Source organism: Trachypithecus francoisi, unplaced genomic scaffold, assembly GCF_009764315.1.
Source record: "Trachypithecus francoisi isolate TF-2019V2 unplaced genomic scaffold, Tfra_2.0 Lachesis_group5, whole genome shotgun sequence".
Classification (NCBI taxonomy): domain Eukaryota; kingdom Metazoa; phylum Chordata; class Mammalia; order Primates; family Cercopithecidae; genus Trachypithecus; species Trachypithecus francoisi.
The window spans coordinates 87683628-87705145 of NW_022681470.1; the positions used below are offsets into that span (position 1 = coordinate 87683628).

Sequence of the window (21518 nt, forward strand, 5' to 3'; positions counted from 1 at the left end):
GGATGTTTGGGCTCTTGGCTGCCAAGTCACTTCACTGAAGAAAAAAGGCTCACTCTACGTCTCCAAAAAAACTGAGGCTGATTTGAAACCTGTGACACAATTAGTTTTCCGTGCTTCAGGGCGCAGCTCATAGCCCTGAGCGAGGCAGGTCTTTTTTCCGCGCTAACACTTGCGTAGATCTGGAACAGGACTCAGTTTCCACCAGAAGAGGCTGAGAAAAGCAGAGCAGAAGAGGATGCAGGAACGAAGGGTCTTTGGGGAATCCAAAATGGATGCTCTCTGTGGGTTCGGGGATTCAGTTGATTTTGGTCAGAGAAGTACGACGATAAGCTTTTTTGCTGATGTAGACAATTTATGTATGCATGTGCACACGTTTAGTGCTGACTCATAATAAGCTTATTATCGTGGGCATTAAAAATACTTTCTTATGGGTCCAATTACGTCCAGCAAAATGTGATATCTAAGTAAGTGAGTTTTGTATTACAAAATTGGTCTTCAACCCCCGCTGTTTTGAAAGATTTCTACCGGCATATTAGACACGCAGGCAGAACACGGAGCTTAAAAAGCCTGTAACATTCCAATTAATGGTATTCAGCTTGGAAATAAAAAATATTTTTTAAAAAAATGCCTGCAATTTAAGGACTTTCATACTGATATATCCAGATCCAAATATCTGAGGACAGAGACCCCTAATTCCACCACCATCGACCTAGGGAACCTCGTCAGTGCTGGGTCTAAAAAGCCATTTTTTTTCTTTAACTCTTTTTTTATATGTTTACTTTAAGTTCTAGGGTACATGTGCACAACGTGCAGGTTTGTTACATATGTATACATGTGCCATGTTGATGTGCTGCACCCATTACCTCGTCATTTACATTAGGTATTTCTCCTAATGTTATCCCTTCCCCCCTCCCCCCATCCACAACAGGTCCCAGTGTGTGATGTTCCCCACCCATGCACACTTATGTTTATTGTGGCACTATTCACAACAGCAAACACTTGGAACCAACCCAAATGTCCATCAATGATAGAGTGGATTAAGAAAATGTGGCACATATACACTTAGGAATACTATGCAGCCATAAAAAAGAATGAGTTCATGTCCTTTGTAGGGACATGGATGCAGCTGGAAACCATCATTCTCAGCAAACTATCGCAAGAACAGAAAACCAAACACCATATGTTCTCACTCTTAGGTGGGAATTGAACAATGAGAACACTTAGACAAAAGCCATTTTCTATATTGCCCAAGACCCAGTGCCTCTCCATAGCCTCCACACAGAAGCTCCTTTATTTCTGCCCTGCCAGCCTTTGTCATCAGTGGGCTCCAGTTTAGGTGCAGGTGGAAGTTTTAAATGATGTTCAGTGAAACGAGAAGACACACAAACATAGATATGCATATGCAGAAATTATATATGCATATATGTTTATGTGTACATATATTTTATATCTTATGTAAAATACATATATGTGTATCATATGTATAATAAATAGGTAAATAAATAAATTTGCCAAATGAGCTTTAAACTGAAAGAGATCAAATGAAGAGACTAAGAGGCAGAAATTAAGTCCACAGGCAAACAGCCCGGGCGGTGCCCTGAGCCTAGTTAAAGATCGACCCCGGACCTAACCGATTAAGGTTATCTATAGACTCCAGACATTGTAAGGACAAACGTTGTGAAAGTCTCTGTCCTGCTCTAATTACCAGTGTCTGCCACATATCTTAGTCCTGGGCCCAGTACAAACAATCCTCTATTTTGTCCCAACTTCCTGAGCCCCATATGCCTGCCCGACGACACAAACACATTAAGAAAAACAACACCTGGGGAAGCTCCAATAAGGTTACAACCATTTGTACAAGCGCAGGAACCGATAAGAAGGCTGCTAAAAGCATAACTTAACATTAACATGTAAACCAATTGTAATGCTGTAGCCTAGAGAAATGCCTTGTTCCTCTGTAACCTGACAAGTCCTGTTTACCTCGAGCTATAAATAGCAAGCGCACGCATTGTTTGGGGCCCTCTTGTATGTTGTAGAACGGAGGGACCAAGTTCAAACTTGCATTAAAGATCCTTGCCGCTTGGCTTTGACTCTGGACTCTGGTGGTCTTCTTCGGGGAACAAACGGTCTGGGCATAACAAAACTAGAGTCATTTATTTTTATTTTTTATTTATTTTATTTTTTTAATTTTTTTGAGATGGAATATCACTCTGTCGCCCAGGCTGGAGTGCAGTGGCCAGATCTCAGCTCACACCAAGCTCCACCTCCCGGGTTCACGCTATTCTCCTGCCTCAGCCTCAGGAGTAGCTGGGACTACAGGCGCCCACCACCTCGCCCGGCTAGTTTTTTTGTATTTTTTAGTAGAGACGGGGTTTCACTGTGTTAGCCAGGATGGTCTCGATCTCCTGACCTCGTGATCCGCCCGTCGCAGCCTCCCAAAGTGCTGGGATTACAGGTTTGAGCCACTGCGCCCGGCCCATTTATTTTTATTTATTTATTTTTAATTAATTTGTTTTTTTGAGATGGAGTCTCAGTCTGTCGCCCAGGCTGGAGTGCAGTGGCGCAATCTCGGCTCACTGCAACATCCACCTCCCGTGTTCAAGCAATTCTTCTGCCTCAGCCTCCTGAGTAGCTGGGATTACAGGCATGGGCCACCGGGCCCAGCTAATTTTTGTGTTTTTAGTAGAGATGGGCTTTCACCATGTTGGCTAGGTTGGTCTCGAACTCCTGACCTCAGGTGATCCTCCTGCCTCAGCCTCCCAAAATGCTGATTACAGGCGTGAGCCACGGCGCCAGGCCTAGAGTCATTTCTTTTTTTGTTTGTTTGTTTGTTTTTTGTTTTTTGTTTTTTTTTGAGTCATTTCTTTTATACTTTAAATTTTTGTTTTTGCTCTTTTGCTCAGACCTGTGGAGCCGGCAATATGGGCAAGTGTTCTGGACTGTCTACCGCCAGAAAGCTCCATAGTCACAAACAGGATCAGAAGTGGCATGGTAAACAGTACAACAAAGCCCATTTGGGCACAGTCCTGAAGACCAGCCCTTTTGGAGGTGCTTCCCATGCAAAGGGAATTGGGCTGGAAAAAGTAGGGATTGGAGACAAATAGCCCAACTCTGCCACTGAGAAGTGTGCCAGAGCCAAGCTGATCATCCAGCATAAGCTAGATGCTGTGGTCTCCACTGGCACAGCTTGTCCTCTTGTTACAGGATGGAGGCTGTGAGGCAGATGAGAGAATAGCGAGAAAATCACAGCTTTTGTACCTGATGATGGTTAATTGAATTTTATTGAAAAAAATGATGAAGTTCTGTATCGGGGGAACCAGCCCCAATATTTCAATGTAGGTTCTTTTCTATTTTCCCTAAGTGTCAGCCAGTCTAAGAAATAAAGAGAAAGAGTACAAAGAGAAGAATTTTACAGCTGGGCTGCCGGGGGTGACATCACATATTGGCAGGTTCCATGATGCCCACCTGAGTCACAAAACCAGCAAGTTTTTATTAGGGATTATAAAAGCGGAGGGGGTGTACAAACAGGGAGTAAGTCACAAAGATCACATGCTTCAAAGGGCAATAAAAGATCACAAGACAAGGCAAGGCAAAATTAGAACTACTGATGAGGGCCTGTGTCCCTCTGTGCATGCATTGTCTTGATAAACATCTTAACAGGAAACAGGGTTCGGGAGCAGACAACTGGTCTGACTAGAATTTACCAGGCTGGAATTTCCCAATCCTAGTAAGCCTGAGGGTACTGCAGGAGACCAGGGCATATTTCATTCCTTATCTCAACCTCATAAGACAGACACTCCCAGAGCGGCCATCTGTAGACCTATCCCCAGGAACGCATTCCTTCCCCAGGGCTATCAATTATTAATATTCATTGCTGGGAAAAGCATTCAGCGATATTTCTCTTACACATTTGTCTGTAGGCTCTCTGTAAGAAGAAAAATATGGCTCTATTCTGCCCAACCCCATAGGCAGTCAGACCTTATGATTATCTTTCCTTGTTCCCTGAAAATCGCTGTTATTCTGTTCTTTTTCAGGGTGCATTGATTTCATGTTGTTCAAACACACGTTTTACAATTTGTACAGTTAACACAATCATCACAGGGTCCTGAGGTGACATACATCTTCAGCTTATGAAGATGACAGGATTAAGAGATTAAAGACAGGCATAAGAAATTATAAGAGTATTGACTGGGGAAGTGATAAATGTCCATGAAATCTTCACAATTTATGTTCAGAGATTGCAGTAAAGACAGGCGTAAGCAATTGTAAAAGTATTAGTTTTGGAAACTGATAAATGTCCACAAAATCTTCACAATTTATGTTTCTCTGCCTCGGCTCCAGCCGGTCTCTCTGTTCCGGGTCCTTGACTTCCTACAACAGTTCTGGTTGCTGGATTTGGCAGACAAGGTCATGCTGTTGGTGATATTCCTGGAGTCCACCTTAAAGTTGTTAAAGTAGCCAATGTCTCTCTTTTGACCCTATCAAAAGCAAGGAGGAAAGACCAAGCTCATCAGCTTTAATGGTGAAAACCCAATAGTAATACTTTTTCATTCACCAAAATAAGTTGTTTTTAAATGTCCTTTCTTTTCTCAAATTAAAATTATGATAGAAGATAGTTTTGTGGCTATTTGTTTTATGAATTTCCTAACTTGGCAAAATGAAAAGTTGACCACCCTATACTAGTAACCAACTTTATTGATGTCATTAGAGACAGGGTCTTGCTCTATCACTTAGATTGGAGTGTAACTGCACAATCATAGCTCACTGCAGCCTGCAACTCCCGAGCTCAAGCAATCCTCCCGCCTTAGCTTCCCAAGTAGTTGGGATTACAGGCTTGAGCCACCTTGCCTGGCCAGTAACCAACATTATGGGGAAATTTTGTTCATCTGTGAAGTTCAGGTTTGGAACTATCACTCTTTGCTTTACCTCCATTATTGGATTGACAGCAGAAATAAAAAGTTATTAGTTTCCAGTTGATTGTGAATATACATACATTTCCTATGCTTCATTTGACATGTATGTGACAGCAGTGCAAAAGCAGGAGAATAGAAAGGAAGAATTTTAAAAGAATAAGTGAGGTCAAAAGCACAAAACGAAGTGGTGAAATAAGCTCAAATATATCAGCAATTTTATTTGGAGGGTGAGTGGACAGTCTTTGTCACCCAGGCTGGAGTACAACGGTGGCATCTTCGCTCACTGCAATCTCCACCTCCTGGGTTCAAGCGATTCTCCCACCTCAGCCACCTGGGGACTACAGGTGCACGCCACCACACCCACCTAATTTTTAGTAGAGATGGGGTTTCATCATGTTGGCCAGGCTGGTCTTGAACTCCTGACCTCAAGTGATCCACCCGCTTCAGCCTCTCAGAGTGCTGGGATTACAGGTGTGAGCCACCATAACCTGGCCTATATTAGTAATCATAATAATGCAACTGAACAAAACCTTCCAGTTAAAAGATAAAGTGAATTTTTAAGATCAATTTTATTCTGTTTAGAAGAATGACATTAAAACATAAAGAAACAGAAAGATTAAATGGAAAAGGGAATGCCAGGAATATTCTAACAAAAAGAAAGTTGGCATATAGCTATATAATATCAGACAAAATAAAGTTTAAGGAACAATGCATCATTAGGGATGAAGATGGTCATCATATAATAAAAGATTAAACTGATGAATATGTAACTGATAAAATGGCATTAAAATATGAAAGCAAGAATTAGGCCTACAAGGGAAAATGAACAAATCCATCACCACAGTGAAAGAATTCCATATACTTCAACCCTTACTATATCAAACAGAGAAAAAAATTATTAAGCATATTTTTTCTTATTTACTTTTATTAAGCATATGAATGCAATTAACAAGCTCAATTTAATAGATATATATAGAACTATAATCAATAATTATTAGTTGTACATTCTTCTCAAACACACATGGGATATTATGAAAACTGACTTTATATGAGGCTAATAAGTTTCTTTTTTTTTTGAGATGGAGTCTTGCTCTGTCACCCAGGCTGGAGTATGATGGTACTATCTCAGCTCACTGCAACCTCCACCTCCTGGGTGCAAGTGATTCTCCTGCCTCAGCCTCCTGAGTAGCTGGGATTACAGGCACATGCCACCACACCTGGCTAATTTTATTTATTTACTTATTTTTTATTTGTAGTAGAGACAGGTTCACCATATTGGTCAGGCTGGTCTTGAACTCCTGACCTCAAGTGATCCACCCATCTCGGCCTGCCAAAGTTCTGGGATTACAGGCTTGAGCCACCATACCTGGCTAAGGTCAGTAAGCTTCAACATATATCATGGAATCAGTACTATATGAAGCACATTTTCTGAACCTAAGGAATTTAACTCAGAAATCAATCACAACAAATAACTTTTAAAAGGCTTCATATATTTGGAAATTTAAAAAAAACAAAATTTGTGGAATGCAGTGAATCCTGTTATAATGGGGAAATGTATAACCAGTGGCTATTTTGATTGGTCAGTGCTATATCTGTTAACTCCTCCACAAAAAGAATTGTCTTCTGGGTTTTGCTTTTGGCTTTCCCTAGACATCCCAAAAATCCATCCCCATACCTCGGCTGGCCACAGGGAACTCTAGGTGGCCACTTCCAGAAAAATCACTCAGTGGATCCCAACCTGAAGGGCTAACTGAAGCCAGCCTATGGCAGGAGTTGGTTATAGGTAGCTGTCCCTATATGTTTCCCAAGACAGGGCAGCCTGAACCCTGATCCACTTAGTGATTGCCCAGTGTCAATCTGTCACCACACAGCTGTGGCTAGCCGCTACCAGTCAGTACTACTCTTTGATTCTTCTTGCCTGTGGGCACTGCAGCCTCCGTGGGACCTTAGTACTAAGAGTCAGAGAATATCAGGGAGAGCAGGTGGGCAGTAACAGGTTACACTGATGGCATAAGCTAGATGCTGTGGCCTCCACTGGCACAGCTGGTCCTCTTGTTATAGGATGGAGGCTATGGGGCAGATGAGAGCATAAGGTAGGTTTGGAGCTAAAGCCTGTCTGAGGTGCATACGTCCTTTCTTCCCATCCCTGTTGAATTTCACCTCCATTTTATGGAATGAGACTTAAAATCTCAAACATCATCCCACTACAGGCATTAACAATGGACCATCAGCCTGGCACGGTGGCTCACACCTGGAATCCCAGCACTTTGGGAGGCCGAGGCGGGTGGATCACGAGGTCAAGAGATCAAGACCATCCTGGCTAACACGTGAAACCCCGTCTCTAGTAAAAATACAAAAAATTAGCCAGGCGTGGTGGCGGGCACCTGTAGTCCCAGCTACTTGGGAGGCTGAGGCAGGAGAATGGTGTGAACCCAGGAGGCGGAGCTTGCAATGAGCCAAGACCGCACCACTGCACTCCAGCCTGGGCGACAGAGGAGACTCCGCCTCAAAAAAAAAAAAAAAAAGTGGACCATCCTGGCAATATTTATACATTTGCAATATATGTTTGTATATTAACCCATTTAAGAATTAAAATTACCATCATTATCCTCTTTTACAGATGAGGAAACTGAGACAAGGAGAGCCAAGATTCAAACACAGGAAGCACAACAGAGCCCATGCACTTAATCTTCACACTGTGTTGCCTCATCCAGCCTGAATGGTTAGGGTCAGTCTAATTGTATATGTTATTCCAATAAATGACTTTTGTATAACAAAAGATAACAGATACATAAAACCTTCATACAATATTTTAAAGGCTAGAAAATTTGCGAATACAATTGCTGTTAGTTCAACCAGTGACAAAGAACTCAGTATCATAAACAGCATGTTAGGAAAAAGTTTCGACTTATCGAGACTACAAGTCATCTAATGACTATCAGTTTATTGGGAAATTACCAAAAGAGTTTGATTCCCAGCCAAATTGAATCCCTACCTCTCTCCCGTGTAACTCAGTTCCAAATCAAATGCTCACTCCAGTACATCTGAGCTTTTTGCCAGCAGAGAGGGGGGCCCGAAAGCATTGCTTACTATGAGGCCACTTTGGGGGTTTTTATGGACTGGAAACGGGAAGGAATGTGCTTCGTTTGCCGGCTGTTTTGGAGAAAGCGTGATTTAGCTTGGCCTGGGACCTTGGCCCGGAACTAATTAGAAAGCCTGGCCCGGGACCTTGGCCTAGGTCCTCAGCCGCGAACTAATTAGGGGCTGAAGTGATGATTTGTAGAGGCTGCTTTACTTGGCTCTAGACCTACTAAGGAGCTGAAGCGAAAACTTGGCCCGGGACCTCATCCCAGGACCAACTGGGGCTGAACTTGTGATTTATAGAGGCTGGACCTGCAGTTTAAAAAAAGGAAAGGAAAGTGCATACTGGAACCCACTGGAGCCTACTGTGCCTATGCCTAAAAAAAGAGAAGGAACTTTTTCCTGGGAGCCCGCTGACTATACAAAGGACAAAGGCATTTCTATTTCAGGCCTTGTTCTCTTATTTGAGTGAGCTGGAGGTTTGTGCAAGTTTTTATCTAAAAAAGTCGGAGGCTCTCCTATTTGTGCCCCCGCCCGCATGTTTTCAGGCTCAACCTCCGGTCCTAGTTCCCTTATCGGTGCCCCGAAGCTTGACTTTTTCCCAGGCTGCTTTTTGGTTAAGTGGGAATGAGGCACTGACCCATGGGGCCGGGGGCTCTCCAGAGACGCTTCCCTTGCTATCTACCAAGCTAACTAACTCCTTTCAGTTCCCCCTTAGGAATGGAGACCCTAACTGCTGTTAGGGAGATTGGGTGTTGATTTTTTTGGCTATTTTTTGCTGGAAAGGGGTGTTGTGTGGGGAACAGCAGCTAAGGTTTTTGAGGGGGCAAGCTGAAGGGCTTTTGGAAGAAAGATGTACTTATGCATGGTTTTATTGCATTGCCCTTTGGAGCTTGATAGCCTTTAGACAAGAGGAAAACAATTTGGGTAACAGCATTGAGTATACAAGGCCTAAACATTAACACAAGCATATATGAAAAGTAGGTTTTAGGGGCTAGCTAGGTTTAAACTGAAGACTGGAACTTATCAAAAAGGGAGTGTAGCTAACTGGAACTGGAGTTTGTGTTTCTTTTTGTTAATTATTTTAATTTGGTTTTTAAGCACTTGTAAATTGTTTTTTACTTGACTGGAAGAGACGAAGAGGAAAAAAAAAAAGAAAATCACAATCTCCCCATCGGGGAATCGAACCCCGGTCTCCCGCGTGACAGGCGGGGATACTCACCACTATACTAACGAGGACGACTGTGGTGTTCTTTTGAAAGTTGTCCTTTAGAAAAAGGTATTCCTAAGCTACCAGCATGCTTTCATGGAAAGTTGCTGACTGTTGGCAAAGTTATGCTTCTACTCTCTAGACTGGCACACTACAGTAGAAACATGATTCGAGTCCTACATGCTATTTTTAATAGTCACATTAAAAAGTAAAAAGAAAGAGGTGATAATTTTAATAACAAATCTTATTCTTTAACCCAACATATGCAAAAAATAGTTATCAATATAAAAATATTAATTGGCTATATTTTTTTTCTTACCTAGCCTTCAAAAATCGCTATGTATTTTGCACTTAAAGACAGCACATTTCAACTCGGAAGGGAAATTTTCATTGGAAAAACAATCCGTATTTAGATTTCATAAAATTTACAATTGAAAAAGTAGATTCAATAGCCAAGTTGTTTCAAATGCACTGAAACCTTCTCCAATAGTTATTAAGTATCCATTTTTAAATTTCCATTTATTAATTAATTTTATTTCAATTGATTTATTTATTAAAACTAAATTTGAAAATGCAGTTTCTTAGAGAAACTAGGCAAGTTCAAGTGCTCAATAGTGCGTGGCTACCGAATGAACCTCGCAAGACACAAGAGCCCCTTTCTGAAGCTAAGACTTCATCCCAGGATTCAAATAATCCCAAAGATTCCTCAAGAGTTGGAAGTTTACAAAGAAAGGAAGGGAAGAAAGAACCATCAAAATTTAATCCCTTCAAAAAAGGCCTGGCTTTAGAAAAAAGCCAGGAGAAAGACAGGAAGCGAGTATGGAAAGTGAAGTATAGCTGCAGTTGCGTTGAGGCGTAAAATGGATACACAGCGCGCTGTAGCTCCGGCTCAGAAAAGTTTTTCGTAGAAAGAAACGAAAACGTTGCGTTGGCCGGGAATCGAACCCGGGTCAACTGCTTGGAAGGCAGCTATGCTCACCACTATACCACCAACGCTACTAACAAGACGTTTTTAGAAATCTGTATATAAGATAAGCAAAAACTATGACTTTCCCGACAGTTCTAGCGGTATCTTGTGTTTATGATCCTGAGGTTAAACACGCTAAGCTCTCACTTGGTGAGAACCGATTCTTATGACTCGGCCCCGCCCACAAACGGCGGGGGGCTATGAACGCAGAAGCCACTGGCTCTGGAAGCCTCAGGGCGGGGTCGGCTGACATCCCAAAGAGAAAGCCGGAGTTGAGCACCGCCGGGTGATTTTCCTCTGCCGTCTTCTCTTACCCCTGCTCTCCTCACGTCCCTTAGCTCCTCACGTTCCAGCTCCGCAGCTGCTCGAGACTCCGCACTGGATCCGCCGGCTGTCGGATTCAGCAACAGCGATTGGTGCCGAGGATCCGAGGGAGACGGGCCGGCACAGGGTCTACGTTGACATGGCTCGACCCCTCTAGAGAAGTAGAGGGGCGCTCAAAGAGTCGCCAGGGAAAATGGAAGCTTAAGGTTTAGTTTGGGTAGTGAGGAAGTAGGAAAGAGGAAAGAGCTGTTGGAGCCTGTTTTATTTTTCTCGCTTTGCGACAGGGTCTAGAGAGAGTTAGAATCTTATTTGAACCACTAAGTAGACACAGTAATGTGACCTGATAGCGTGCACCATCAGTATATGATAAAATTAGGAGAAATTAGGAAACGCTGTTCAGCGGGTGTCAGGATGGCCGAGCGGTCTAAGGCGCTGCGTTCAGGTCGCAGTCTCCCCTGGAGGCGTGGGTTCGAATCCCACTTCTGACAAATGTATGTTTTCGTTCTTTTCCTCCTGATATTTTAAACCAACTAGGAATTGTGCTTGAATTCGTAGAGAAAGACTTTTCGATCGATCAACACTGCTTTTTATCCTGGGTATCTACATTTACGAAAATTATTTGTGCTGCTCTGCACATATGGAACTAAATCTATTTTTTCTGTATTGTAGGCTGGAGTCTGGTCTATGAAATCAGGGAGCAGTTGAGACTAAGATTAACTTTGCACTCCAACTTCCCAGTGTCAATTTATCCATTCCTTTATAAGACAACAATGTGTTGGGCCCTTTCTGTGCGTCAAGCACACTAAGGCAGCAGATACCATCTCCTTTGACTAAACAAGAGAACGTCCTCAACTCAGCATCCTTTAATTTGCCGTACAGTCTTAGTCTGAGTTTTTTTTTTAAACGCTAACGCAGTAGGGTCAAATTTTGATAAGGATCAGATTCTCCACCGCATTGCCCCGCTCCCCCGCTTTTTTTTTTTTTTTTAGACAGGATCTCACTCTGTACCCCAGGCTGGAGTACGGTGGCGCGATCTCGGCTCACTGCAGCCTCCGTCTTCTGGGTTCACGCGGTTCTTGTGCCTCAGCCTCCCAAGTACCAGGGGTTCGCGCCTGCAGTCCCAGCTACTCCGGGAGCCTGAGGCGAATCTCTTGAGCCCAGGAGGCAGAGGTTGCAGTGAGCCGAGATCGTGCCACTGCACTCCAGCCTGGGGTACAGAGTGAGACCCTGTGTCAAAAAAAAAAAAAAAAGTAAAATCTGAATAAAATCTACAGTTAGTCATTAATGTTATACCAATGCCAATTTCTTAGGTTTGATAGATATAATATGATTATGTAAGATTTTAACATTAGGGGAAGTAGGAAGGATATAGAGTAACTTTATGTAGTATCTTTGCAACTCGTCTGTTCATCTAAAATTATTGCAAAATCAAAAATTCTTTTAAAAAACCAACAACTTGAAAGTGGTTGCCTGTGAGGAGTAGGACCTGGGAATGGGGCAAGAAACTGCTTGTACCAAGAATTGATTTTTTAATAATGGGTATGTGTTCTGATTTAATTTGTTCAAACTTTCCCCCCTCTCTTTGGAACTGGATGACATCATCGTGATTACAATAATCAAACTAAGACTACATACAACTTAAGGATTTTTAGATACCTAGTATACAAGAAACTAAACCAAAATGATCAACAGACATTTAAAAGTAAATGAAGTTTGTTTAACAAATGAAATTTGTTTAACTCTCTACATAGAAGTGAGATTGCACTCAACTGGGAGGATCTGAGATGTCACAACTAAACATGATAAAAATCTTTCTTCTTATATTCTGTGTGTTGGGGTTTTTTAAAAGGAGAAAGAGGCATGCTATCAAAATACTGAGAAACTATATAAAACTGAGTACCATCAATCCTCTTCAGAAGTTCAAACAGGTTGAGGGGGTCAATGTTAAGAGCTGAGATAAGGTTCAGGAAAGGGAGAATGTAATGCAGGATGTACGTGTTACTCCATCTCTCTCTCTCTCTTTTTTTTTTTTTTTCAGGTTCCTTCCATATGAAGCCAGGTTGCATAAGACTTGGGCCAGGGCCAGGAAAAGAGGGCAGTTAAAAATGTGAAATGACAGCCAGGGACAAGTGCATTATTGGTGTAACCTTCTCCCCATCTTTAAAAAATCAACCTAAGAAATATAATGTATAAGGTAGCATTGTTCTAGCCTATAATTTCTCTCCCATAATTTCTGAGATAAAAATAAATCTCCCATTGTGCATAGGGCAAATATACTATGGATTGGATTGTTTGGGAACTAACACAAGTTTATCCTTTTGATTATTTTCTTTACACCAACAAAGGAAAGGCAAATATCCTTGCTTTTATATTGTCATTGACTCACCTGGCAGTAAAGTTGTGCCTGAGGATATTTTGCAGGTTCAGTCACTTGCTATAAACTGGGTGTGGTGGCTCACACCTGTAATCCCAGCACTTTGGGAGGCTGAGGCGGGCAGATCACCTGAGGTCAGGAGTTCGAGACCAGCCTGACCAACATGGTGAAAGCCCATCTCTAATAAAAATACAAAAATTAGCTGGGTGTGATGGCGGACGCCTATAATCCCAGCTACTCGGGAGGCTGAGGCAGAAGAATCGGTTGAACCCGGGAGGCAGAGGTTGTAGTGAGTCGAGATTGCGGCACCGCACTCCAGCTTAGATGACAGAGCAAGACTCCGTCTCTGCAAATATACAATAAAATGCACACTTTTTCTCACGTGGTTCAGCATCCAACTGTATTTCAAAGGAATAATATATCCAATTGCAAAACATCCAGGGGAAGGTCTGATAATAAGTGGAGTTATGGCCTATTTGTAAGGTGGCATGCTCAGGCTCTAGAATTAGACAGGACAGAGTTCTTCATTCCAGCCTTCCCCTCCCCTGTCCCCACTTAATAGCTTTGTGTCTTTGAATAAATTGTTTAACCTCTTTGAACCTCATAATCCTCATATTCAAAAAGAAGACAGTATTCCATAATGCTGCTGTGAAGATTAAGTTAGATTGTGTATGTCAAGTACCTGGTACCTTGTTAACATCCAACTAACAATTAACAGTAATTGCTAATGTTTGTTGATAGTATATTACATGCCTGACATTCTTCTTTGCCTCTTACATGTATTAATTAATTGAACCCTCACAACAATCTGGAGGTTGGTACTGTTATCATTATCATCCCAACTGCAGGGAAGGGGAAACTGAAGAGTTTAATTTGCACAGTATATAAAGTGGCAGGGCTGAAAATCTATAGTCTTGTTCCAACATCCTCATTATGCCAAAGGCAGAAACCAGATGGGATCATACTATTTCTCTGACATGAAGTCAGTAGTAACTTTAATCATACCACCAGTGATTGGCTTTAATGCGACCCCCAGAGCAAATGCCAGAGAAAAGGCAAGTAGGCAAGGCAAAAAAAAAAACCTTTATTTACAAACCAAATGTGAGGGAGGGGCGAGGTTCACCGGCCTCCGGCGTGGAGGCTGACGAAGTTGCTCCGGCGTTCTCGGGCGAGGTTCCTAGGTCCGCACAGGAGCAGGGGCCAAGGAAGCTCGCTCCGGCGCTCTCGGGTGAGGTTCCTGGGTCCCACGCAGGAGGAGGGGCCGAGGAAGCTCGCTCCGGGGCTCTCGGACGAGGTTCCTGGGTCCCGTGCACGAGGAGGAGGAACCGAGGAAGTTCGCTCCAGCGCTCTCGGATGAGGTTCCCCGGTCCCGCGTAGATGAGGAGGGGCCAAGGAAGTTCGCACCGCGTGCCCGCCGGAAGCGGCTTTTATGTCCTGGGCCCGGGAGTGGGAGGGCAGTGAGCGGGACATAGGCGGGTCGGGGGCGGGTCGATAGGCATGACTAGGCGGGTTCCGGTTTCTCTCCATCGGAGGTCGGGTTGCGCCTGAGCAGTCGACCCGTGTCTTTCCCGGGCACGGGAAAGTTGACAGCGAGGAACCTGGAACTGCGCCATCTTGCCTCCGTTTGTCCAAACAGTCCAACCTTTTATTGATAATAGTGATAAGGGGCGCCGTGGTCTGTCTGGCTACTTCCTGCTGTTAAGGGACGTCGTTGAGGTTGGGGTCTACGGTTGGTATTTGGACGTACGGATGAAGAAGCATCTGGTTGAAGGTGACGCGCGTGATCTCTTGAACTTTGGCTCGGAGAAATTTGATTAAAACAGGAGTGAGACATAAGACAAAACAGAGGATTAGCATGGGAATTAGGAACGGGAGCATCTGCTGTATTATGGGCAGCAGCCATACTGGTGGTCCGGGGGTGAAGGGGGTATTGTAGGTTTTTAGTTCTGCTTTAATCCTGTTTAGGGTTTGGATGTTAGTGTCCACTAGGCCTGACTCGTTTACGTAATAGCAGCATTCTTCTAAGAAGAGACATGTTCCTCCTTTTTCGGCAGTAAGTAAATCTAATGCTCACCTATTTTGTGCTGCTACCTGGGCCACTGAGGTAATTTGATGCTGCAGAGAGGCCAGGCTTTCAGCTGAAGCCTCTATGGCCTCTCGGATTTGAGCTCCTAGAGATTGGGTAGACTGTACCGAGTGGGCAAGTACCCCAGTTCCAAGCCCTGATGCCACTAAGGAGGCGGCCAGGGAGACTTTGATGACTAGGGGAAGGAAGACGGCCCATTTTTGGAGATCATTAGGAGGAGGGTTAAATTGTATGACGAGTTCAGCTACTTCTGCTTTGCTATATAAGGTTAAACTAGGTACTAGGGACACTGGGACACAAAGGGATTGACCAATGGATGTGTGATTAAGGACCTTGAAGAGGGTTTTGTTGCACCAGAAATAACCTCCGATGGGAGCCATCTGGGTCTTAGCGGGTGGCTGGGTATAGTTACACCAGGAGGTGTTTGGGGTAGAGTAGCAGAAAGGAAGGATTGGACTTTCTGGGCTTTGGTATAGTGGGACTTGGAGTAAGAACGGTTTTTTGGGAGGTGCCTATGGAGTTAGTTGTAGCCCTGAAAGCAGTAGGTAAGGGGACTGCCACTAAGGGGGCTCTTTCAAGGGCCGCACAGAGGAACAGTGGGAGAGATTTGTTAGGTTGGCTGCCCGTGTTAGGTTTAACCCTTGACGGACTAGTTTTAACCATGAGAAGGGGTCCTTATTAGAGGAGTGTAATTGATCTTGTAAGGCCTGTTCTTGTGCTTGTATGGCTAAGGTTAAATTCTGTAGGGCTTGTATGTTTTGAGGAAGGGATTTTTGCTGGACAAGTGTTCTTTTTATCAGGAGAGTAGCCATGGGATATGAACTAAGGATTGTGTAGCCTGTGTAGAGTCCACCTTTGACTCCGTCTGCCCATCGGGGGTCCCATGGGTCTTTGATATTTAATTGGCATTGAAGGGGGATTCGTTGATTCTCAATGGTGAAGAGAGCAGTGGGTTTCGTCTGTCTCAAGGTTGCATAATGGATCTTACAATAAATATAAGGGCATCCTAGGTTCTTTTGTTTCCAGTAAGTCTTACAATTGTAATGTGTCTGATCGTGCAGGAAGCAGAGAGCCTTAGCTCCGGCCGCACTGCAACACGATAGGGTGAAATTTATAGTAAGATGGGGTTGGCAGCCTGAAGGGGGGCAGTCAGCAGTGCCTTGTAGCTGTGAGTGCTGTTTATTTTTGTGTGACCAAGTTTCAACTATAGAGAATCTCCATATGAAAGTTGGGTTAGTAATAGAGATTGAAATGCAAGAAAAAGATAGTAATATAAGTATGAAATAGTACTTCATCCTCAGTGTAATCACAGGGTACACCTTGTCACTGAAGATGTTCTATAAAGGTAAGTGGGAGAACCACTGTGATGGGCTATTATCTGGAGGCAAGTAGGGATCTGGGGTAATATATTGGATTCTGTTATGTTTATATAGAGTATGGCAAGAAATCGGGATAAGCGCTAGGGGTCAGGGAATGTGTGGTGGTTGAGAGAGTTTGGTGAATTTGAGACGGTAGGGGTAAGTCTAGTAGATGTCCACTGATTGTCTTCTGCGGGGGCCTTTTTAATTGTGATATATGGACCCAGTGCGTGTGTCCTAGAAGTTTGGCTGCTGTATATGTGGATAGGAGGACAGTATAGGGGCCTTTCCACCTAGGCTGCAGATCTTTGGCTTGGATATCTTTTAAGTATACTTGGTCTCCTGGGCTGAGAGAGAGATGTGGGCTATAGGTGTCTGTTGGAGAGGGGTATGCTAGTTCTGCATGTTGTCTCAGGAGTTGTCTCAAGAGGGTGAGGTATGGGAGATAAGTTGCCAGCGGGGAAGAAAGGGTGGGTAACTGCTGGAGGGTGAGCGGCCGGCCATAAACTAATTCAAACGGACTGAGGCCTGTTGGACTCCGTGGGGCTGCTCGCAGCTGGGTTAGGGCCAGGGGAAGGAGAGTTACCCACGATTGTCGAGTCTCGAGGGAGAGTTTGGTGAGTTGCTGCTTAATGAGCCCATTGGCCTTCTCTACTTTACCAGAAGACTGAGGTCTATAAGGGATGTGGAGTTTCCAGGTGATGTGTAGGAGGGCTGCCACCTGTTGGACTACCTTGGAGATGAATGCTGGGCCGTTGTCAGACTGAAGAGTGAGCAGGAGGCCAAACCTAGGAATAATGTGTTCAGTGAGTATGGAGGCAACTATATTGGCGGTTTCTCCTGTAGTAGGACAGGCTTCTATCCATCCTGTAAAAGTATCAACGAGGGTTAAGAGATATTTGAATTTTTTATGCCTTGGCATGTGGGTAAAGTCAATTTGCCAATCTTCGCCTGGTTGGTGCCCTCTGAGTTGATGGCTCGGATGGGGGTTGTGCAATGCACCTTGAGGGTTTGACTTGAGACATGTGGAACACTGTCGGTTGATTATAATTAGGTGTTTCATGAGTGTGGGGCAGTGAATGAGGGGGCTTAGGAGGTTATATAAAGCTTTGGGTCCTATGTGTAGGGAATTATGTATGTCTTTTAGAATGGTGTGGAGTTGAGTTTCAGGAATAACTAATTTATTATTGAGGTAAATCCAATTGTCTGCGGCTAGTTTGGCTGTTGGATCTTGTAATAGTTTGGTCTTTTCCTCTTGGGTATAAGTAGGGGTATATTGAGGAAAGAGAAAACAAATAGAGGGAAGCGTGGGAGTGGAGAATCTGGCTACCGACTTGGCAGTGGTATCGGCAAAGTTATGGCCAGCCGCCACCAAGTTAGATGGAGTCTGATGACCTTTACAGTGTATGATGGCTGCTCTGGAAGGTGCTGATAAAGTGTCTAGCAGTTTGAGTACCTGTTTTTTGTTGACTATAGGGGTACCACTAGTGGTTAGGAACCCTCTCTCTTTCCAGATGACAGAGTGGGTGTGTGCAATCAAGAAGGCATACTTGGAGTCTGTGTATATGTTTACCGTTTTTCCTCTGGATAGGAGGAGAGCCCTGGTTAGTGTGATAAGTTCTGCCTGCTGTGATGTTGTTCCTTGTGGTAAAGGCTTAGCTTCTAGGACAGCAGAAGATGTAACTACCACGTATCCTGCCTGTCTGTTTCCTAGAGAATTTATAAAAGAACTGCCATCTACAAATAGGGTTAACTGTGAGCCTTCCAATGGCTGGTCATGTAAATGTAAGTGACTAGGTGGTTGGGCCTCTAAAAGTTCTGGACAGGAGTGTTCAGTACTAGGTTGCTTGAGAGGGTCAGGAAGTAGGGTTGCTGGATTCAGAGAGGAACAGACTCCTAGGGCAATGGTGGAGTCTTCTATGAATAAGAGGTGAAAGAATTGGAGTCTGGATGGGGTTAGATGGCTAATACTTCTGTGGGCAATAAGATCTTGAAGGCGGTGAGTAGAGAAGACTGTTAGGTTACCACCCCTAATAAGTTTCTTTGCTTCTTGGGTTAGACAGGCTGCTGCTGCCAGGGCCCAAAGACAGGGCTGCCACCCTTGTACAGTGGGGTCTAATTGTTTAGATAGATATGCCATGGGGCGGTAGGTGGTGCCTATAGATTGGGCTAAAAGACCCACTGCAACTTTTTGTCTTTCATCTGTGAAAAGCTGGAAGGGGCGTTGGAAGTCTGGGAGTGAGAGAGTAGGATGTGAGAGAAGGCAGTTTTTCAGGTGAGTGAAATGTTTATAGATTAACTTTGGGTTAGACAAAGGTCCTGGGGAGTCTCCTTGACAGCTGCATATAGAGGCTTAGCCAAGATTCCGAAATTAGGAATCCAGTGTCTGAAAAATCCTACTAGGCCTAGGAAGGATTGAATTTCCTTAGCGTCTTGAGGAGGAGAAAGATTTTGTATTAGAGTTAAGCGGTCTGTAGTAAGTGAGCACGTCGTAGGAGTGATCTCAATACCTAAATATATGACGCATTGTTGTGCGAGTTGAGTTTTGTGTTTGGATATTTGGTAACCTTTGGATCCTAGATGATTAAGGAGGATCGCAGTGTCTAAAAGAGAGTCCTGTCCCGTGGGACTACAGAGTAAAAGGTCATCTACATATTGGAGAATTTTACTATTGGTAAGAGGACAGGAGGCTAAGTCTTTTGCTAGGGCCCACCCAAAGAAATGGGGGCTGTCTCGGAACCCTTGGGGAAGCACTGTCCATGTCAGTTGGGTGGAGGTATGGGTGTCTGGGTCTTCCCATGTAAAAGCAAAAAGAAACTGACAATCTGGGTGCAGGGGAATAGTGAAAAATGCATCTTTTAGATCCAGTACAGTAAAGTGTGTTGTATTAGGTGGAATGAGAGAAAGAAGAGTATAGGGGTGGGAACTACCGGATGGGTGGGACAAACAGCTTCGTTGATGAGATGAAGATCCTGCACTAACCGAAAAGGTCCATCTGCCTTCTTTACAGGTAGGATTGGGGTGTTACAGGGAGAATGAATGGGGATGAGGATGTGTTGGCTGAATAACCTAGTAATGATTGGTTTTAGTCCTCGTAAGTGCTGTGGAGAGAGAGAGAACTGTGGGCGGGTTGGAAACTGAGATGGTTTCTTAAGTTTTATAAGTATTGATGGATGACGTTCCGCCACGACAGGAGTGGAGGTGTCCCACACTCGGGGGTCGATAGGAATGGGGAAATCGGGGAAAGGGTTAGTAGGATTGTTGGAGTCATTTGAGTTAGTCAATACTAGAAGCAGATGGCAGGTAGGGTGGGGGGCGCTAGTAGGGATGGAGATACAGGCTTTCAGTTGACTTAAAACATCTCGGCCCAGTAGGGGAATGGGGCATGAGGGGATAATGAGGAATGAGTGTGCAAAATAGTTGTTGGCCAGGCAGCAATTAAGGGGTGGGGTTTTTCGAGGGCTGGACGGGGAGCCATTGACTCCTACAACAGAAATATTGGAGGGAAGGCTAGGCCCTTCGAAAGACGGCAAAACAGAGTAGGTAGCCCCGCTGTCGATTTAAAAATTAATTTTCTTACCCGCTACCAGGAGAGTTACCCGCGGCTTGGCGAGGGTGATGGGGGTCCCTGAGTCCCGGCACCTTCAGTCGTCATCCAGATGTAAGAGCTGGAAGGAGCTCCCAGGGTCCTGAGAAGGGACATCACGTTGAGGCGCCATGCCCGTTCTCAGGGTGGGGCAGTCAGACTTCCAGTGCCCTTCTTCATGGCATGCTGGACAAGGAGTTGTTGGCAGACGAGAGTTAGGACACTTTTTAGCCCAGTGTCCAGCTACTCCACACTTGTAGCACAGCCGCACTGGCTCAGACGGTTGGGGACTCTGGGGACATCTATTAGCCCAATGCCCTGGGTTACCGCATTTATAGCAAGCCCCTTTTATTGTCTTTGAGCCTCCGGGGGTTTTGTTCTCCAGTTTTGGGTTACAGCTAGGCTGCAAAGCAGCAACTAAGGCTTGAGTCTGGAGCTGTACCTTCTGCCTTAGGCAGGCCTGTCGTTGGGCCTCAGCCGTTTCCTCCCTTGAATTATAGACCTTGAAGGCCGACTTGACTAGGTCTTGAATAGGAGTTTGAGGTCCATCCTCTGCATTTTGGAGTTTTTTCCGAATATCCGAGGCCAATTGTGAAATAAAATATGATGTTAGAATAGTGGCCCCGGCTGGGGAAGCTGGGTCTAACCGAGTGTATTGAATTAAAGCCTCAGTTAGCCTGTTTAAAAATGTGGCTGGGTTCTCATCTGGACCTTGAATAATTTCTTTTAGCTTATTGAAATTTACTACCTTATTTAAGGCCACCTGCATACCAGCCAGAAGACATTGACTCATCATATCTCGTCTTCGGTGGCCTGGCTGGCCTACTTGATAGTTCCAGTCTGGGTCTATAGAGGGGACTGCTTGTTCCCCTAGTGGGAACACAGGGTCTGTTAAGTGTAATTGGTTGGCATGCTGCCTGGTGGCCACTAGGATGCGCTCTTGCTCCTCAGGGTTTAGAGTAGAGGTAAGAATAACCTGGAGATCATGCCACGTTAAATCGTAGGCCTGGCAAAGGTATCTAAATTCTTTGGTATAAATTGTGGGGTTGGCAGAAAAATCTCCTAAGCGTTTTTCAATTTTTGAAAGATCTGCTAGTGAGAAGGGAACATGAACTCTAACTACGTCCTCTGCTCCGGCCACCTCACGCAAGGGTGCTAAGACCGCCTGGGGGGGTTGGATAGGGTGGGAGTAGGAGCGGGGGCAGTTAGGCAATCTTTAGAGCGGGTATGGGCAGAGATAGGCGAGCTAAGATGACCAGGCGGAAGTGCCGAGGGGTCGGAGGGAAGTGTAGCCTCAACAATGGTGGGAGGGGCTGAGGAGGGAGGCGGAACAACCGCCAGAGCAGGAGGGGGAGGTGGAGCTGAAAGAGGAGGTGGGGCTGAAGTGGGAGGGGGAGGTGGGGTATACGGCGGGAGTGGAATGGAGGGAGGGGAAGTAAGGTCTTCGGGCAACTCAGACAGGAAAGATGACTCCTCTTTTTTGGACTCTGTTAGGCCTGCGTCCTTAGCCAACATGACTTGAGCCAAGGAACACCGGCCACACAGGTCCGTACGAGAACGCAAGGCCCAAAATCCTTGTATATAATTAATTTCGGACCACTTACCCAAGCGTTGACAAA

The 21518-nt window shown here is 44.6% G+C and overlaps 3 non-coding genes across 3 annotated transcripts; 1 reads left to right on the forward strand and 2 right to left on the reverse strand.

The window, feature by feature from the left end:
* Window positions 1-9161: 9161 nt before the first annotated feature.
* TRNAD-GUC lies at window positions 9162-9233 on the reverse strand. Its single transcript has one exon. It is a non-coding gene; the product is annotated as a tRNA-Asp (tRNA).
* An 895-nt stretch (window positions 9234-10128) lies between these two features.
* TRNAG-UCC lies at window positions 10129-10200 on the reverse strand. The gene has a single exon. It is a non-coding gene; the product is annotated as a tRNA-Gly (tRNA).
* A 700-nt stretch (window positions 10201-10900) lies between these two features.
* TRNAL-CAG lies at window positions 10901-10983 on the forward strand. The gene has a single exon. It is a non-coding gene; the product is annotated as a tRNA-Leu (tRNA).
* Window positions 10984-21518: the final 10535 nt, after the last annotated feature.